This window comes from Halichoerus grypus, chromosome 5 (assembly GCF_964656455.1).
Source record: "Halichoerus grypus chromosome 5, mHalGry1.hap1.1, whole genome shotgun sequence".
Classification (NCBI taxonomy): domain Eukaryota; kingdom Metazoa; phylum Chordata; class Mammalia; order Carnivora; family Phocidae; genus Halichoerus; species Halichoerus grypus.
The window spans coordinates 24,795,180-24,799,833 of NC_135716.1; the positions used below are offsets into that span (position 1 = coordinate 24,795,180).

Consider the following 4,654-nt stretch of genomic DNA (forward strand, 5'->3'; position numbering starts at 1 on the left):
TCAGAAAATTTTCTGGACTATATGTAAACTTCACCAGGTCTAAAGTTAAGAAAGAATAGTATATTCGCTTCATATATTATTTGTGAATAAACTTTTTCATTGACTTTTGTTGTCTGATGCAATTTGACTAGGAATAGTAATAAATTATCTATTCAATTGTTAAAGAGTTCTAGGGTAGCCCTAATCATCATCTTTCACTATATTTTTATTCCTTTTTTTCTGTAAGGTTTTCTTTTATTTAAAAGATCATTCACAAAATACTATATCCATAGATTAAAAAATATGGAATGCTTCACGAATTTGTGCGTCATCCTTGTGCAGGGGCCATGCTGATCCTCTCTGTATCGTTCCAACTGCTGCTAAAGTGAGCACTACATTTTTACTTGTAGTGACTTCATTTATACCCACAGTTTATCTTTATCATTTATATATACCTTAGCTATCCAAAATCTACTTTGGCAGCTCCAAATTCCCTCTTAAGCACCAAACCTGTGTCTTCCAGGGTCCACTGAATATGTCTCTGCATGTTTCATGAACAACTTAATCTTATAATATTCAAATCTGACTCCAGCTAGCTTTCCTTTTCTTCTCCAAATTTACCTCATGTTGAGTATTCTTAATTTCAGTGAATGGTATCAGTGCCCTCTCACTTTTCTGAAGCCAAAATTATCAGCATCATTCTAGACATTTTCCTTACACTTATTCCTCATTGCCATGCCTTCCCTCTCCGCATGCACTGAAACAACTGGAGGTTACTATTTACCAATTCTAGCTCCTAAGTGTCTCCTACTCTAAGAACTAAGTATCTAAGTACTCTCTCCTCTCCATTTCTACAGTCACAGTCTCAGTTTGATTTATCATCTCTTATGCTCATGTTTGTATTAGTCTCTTTACTAGATTCCTTGCTGAAATTCATTCCCAAACTATCCATCTTCCATAATGCTTACAGAAATGACTTAACAAGTCTGCTTTAGTTTTTAACAAGTTTGCTTTAAATAATTCAATACACATTGCTCAAATTAAGTCCAAATATTGTATTATGGCATAAGAAACTCTGAATCTTCATCCTATCTCCTCTAAAATGCATGTCCTTTTACTTAATTGTATCCTATAATTCAATCTTGCTGAACTAGGGTCAATTCCCAGCACATGTTAGCCTTCTCCTTGTACTTCTGGGCCTTTTGATAACATGCTCTATCTGGTTTGTTCTCTCAACTTTCTACCTGACTAATTCCTGTTGGATCTTTAAAACCCAGCTTAATTATAACGTCATCTTAAAAGTTTTTCTAGTGTTGTCAGGGAAAATGGCAGAGTAAAGAAATCCAAAAGTTCATCCTTCCATAAAGGCAATGGAATCTTATAAAAACTGTCAGAATCAACCTTTTCGGAATTCTGGAAACAGACCAAAAGCTTGCAACAATGAGGGCAAGATTTAAGTAAGAAAAGTACATCTGAATCTTGGTAAGAACAGAGAGCTTTGTGTTGTTTTAACTTACACTGTTCTTTTTGGGGGAGACAGAAGGAGAGGGAGAGAGAATCCCAACCAGGTTCCATGCCTAGTGTGAGCCTGATGCAGGGCTTGATCTCACAACCCTGAGATCATGACCTGGGCTGAAATCAAGATTCAGGTACTTAACCAACTGAGCCACCCAGGCACCCCAAACTTATGCTGTTCTCATTTCACATTTCCTAGTTAATCCACAACCCTTGTACAGGTACCAGTACCAGAGGGAACAGAAAAGACCACATTCACAAAGAATTGTGGCTATTTGTTTTGACTTGTCTAATGGCTCTCTGGAATATCAGCTGAGGGGTTTGCCTTTATCTTGCCTAACCTGGAACTGTGGCAGCTTTTGAGGGCATTTGTCAAAAACATTTATAGGGAGACGTATTAGCTTTCTGAAACAATGGATAACACTTGGAGAAAACCACTTACTAATGAAAAAGCTTGGGAGAGAAGACTAGGAATGAGATGCTCTGGTGAAACACATGTTTATTGTTTGGTTTTTTAAAGATTTGTTTATTTTAGAAAGAGAGAGTGAGTGCACAAGTGGGGGGAGGTGCAGGGGGAGAGAGAGAGAGAGAAAGAGAAGCAGACTCCCTGCTGAGCATGGAGCCCAATATGGGGCCTGACCCAGGGCTTGATCTTAGGACCTGAGATCATGATCTGAACTGAAATCAGGTCGGTCAGTTAACCGACTGAGCCACCCAGGTGCCCCAGGAAACATGTTTTTAAAAGCTCCAATATATTCATGGAATCTAAAAAGTCACGTGAATTCCCAGAGCAAGGAACATGCTCAAGAAAGAATTAAGAAAGCCCTAAGCTCTCATTCTGACTGATCTTCAGGATCTACACAGGTAGGAAGTTAAGTCTAAGGCAGAGTTGTAAACTGCTTAACTGAGTGTTGAAGGTATGACCAACTACACACAGGCCACTGGCAATGACTGGGAATTTATTGTTTACAGGTGTTTAAGCAAATCTTAGTCCAGCCTCTAGCTCACCACTAAACTAACAAACATTAGGGGCCACACATGACAGAGAACAGAGAATTTACAAATTAGTTCAGAAAAGTCACCAGATATCCAAACAATAGCAACAAGGAACAACAGCAAACCCTAGGGGCAGGGGTTTCCAGATATCCTGATTTCCAGTGTTGCTACATTATCATATCAAAAATATTCAGTTTTCAACAAAGAATGTGATGCATACAAATGAACAAGAAATTATGGTCCATAAACAGGAGGGGGGGAAGCAATAAATAGAAACTGTCCCTAAGGAAGGCCAAACATTAAATTTACTAGAAAAAGACTAATATACTTGTATGTTTCTATTTATAGGAAATGTCCAGAATATGCAAATCCATTGAGACAGAAAATAGATTAGTGGTTTCCAGGGGAAAGGGGCAGGGGAAAATGAGAAATTACTCTTTAAAATGGCTATGGGGTTTCTTTTTGGGGTGATTAAAACTTTCTGGAATTAGGTAGTGGTGATGGTTGCACAACATTGTGAGTATGCTACATAGCACTGAATTGTACAACTTAAAATGGTTAAGGTGGTGAATTTTATGTTATGTGAAGGTATCTCAATGAAAATATGAGTCCCCTTCCTCCCCAAAAAAGCTTTCAAGACTTCTCTACGTTAGCTTTGGTACTCCTTGTAGGTATCATAGGTTCCCATTACATATCTCTGCCAGATTCTCCTGAAATTGCTGGGTTTTTTGCATGTCTTTTCACCTTGACTGTGGATTCATGGGAATTAGTGATTATGCTCCTTAGCCTTATAGCTAGAATTATGCTTGAGGTACAAATCCACCACACTGGAAAAATGTGTAATAGAACCTTGTAGATGCTTGCTTGGGATTTATCTGTGATCATGAGGCAGATTCAAAATGAGAATAGTAATTGCCCTGAAAGGAACTGTCCAGAAGGAATACAGTAAATGGGATATACTATAGCTATTCACCTTTTAGAGGTAGTTAAAAAGAGCCACCTTATGGGGTGGCCACAGAGAGCCTTAGTCTAAGACATCAAAGGGCTTACTATAGCTCAAAACATGTTAACTACAAGTGAAACAATTAAACTACAACACAAGATCCATAAAATTAAAATATAGGATATTATATGCATTGTTTATGTTAGGAAAAAAAGTAAAATAGGAGAGTAAATGCTATAGAGAGAGGTAATGGGGAAATTGTGAAAGGATCTGGCCCTGAATAATGGTTATTTAAACCTTCTTGGGAGTGACTCACCATCTCCCCATCTGTATATGGAGTTCTGCCACATCCAATTGGGTTGTTATCAAAATAAATGTGGTTAACAGATGTCTTCAAAGTCTAAGACAATTAACTGGATATGATAAAACAAGAAGACATTTGAAAATTATCATAAGTTTCCAGGATTTGATGGCTAGAAAAACAGTAGTGCCTGTAATAAAATGAGGAAGACAAGAAGGTCAATCCATTTTGAGTGAAAGATGATAACAAAGAGGACTGGACATGTTATGTTGAAGATTAAGTGGAACATAGATACAAAAATGCCAAACTCAGGGTAAGGACTGAACCTTTCTTAATAGTAACCAAGAGTTTTTGTAAATAAAAGTAGATGCTCTTCAAATTCATTGGGTTTTCTTGCTGTAATGACAGCCAGAAATTCATGGAACAAATAAAGAACACATTTTTAGCAAATTATCTTCTTTTAGTTGTTGTTGTTTCGTTTTTATTTCATCATCATAAACTTAACTCTCCCATCCAGCTAGACTTGAAGGGGAGTAAGGAAAACATGGAACCCACAGAATTGCAGCCAGAGCACAAAGATTATAGGATATTTCCAGCAGATGGGGATGAAGGGATGCTCTCCTGAGCTACAGAAGGAATGGTCTGGTAGTTAAGATAAAACATAAGTCAAATTTGTAAGATTTGTCCACAGTCAGCAACTGTGATCTTCTTGCTGGTCTTTCCATTCTTGGACTCAAAGCCTTCCAGCTTCCACAATATTCATACCCCCTTTCACCTTGCCAAAGACCACATGTTTGCCATCCAACCACTCAGTCTTGGCAGTGCAGATGTAAAACTGGGAAGCGTGTTGGGTCCAGCATTTGCCATGGACAAGATGCCAGGACTGGTGTGCTTCAGGATGAAATTCTCATCCTCAAATT

The 4,654-nt window shown here is 37.9% G+C and overlaps 1 non-coding gene across 1 annotated transcript; it reads right to left on the reverse strand.

Moving 5' to 3' along the window:
- Positions 1-276: 276 nt before the first annotated feature.
- On the reverse strand, positions 277-383 carry LOC118534166 (U6 spliceosomal RNA). The gene has a single exon (XR_004916529.1). It is a non-coding gene; the product is annotated as a U6 spliceosomal RNA (small nuclear RNA).
- Between the last annotated feature and the right edge of the window lie 4,271 nt (positions 384-4,654).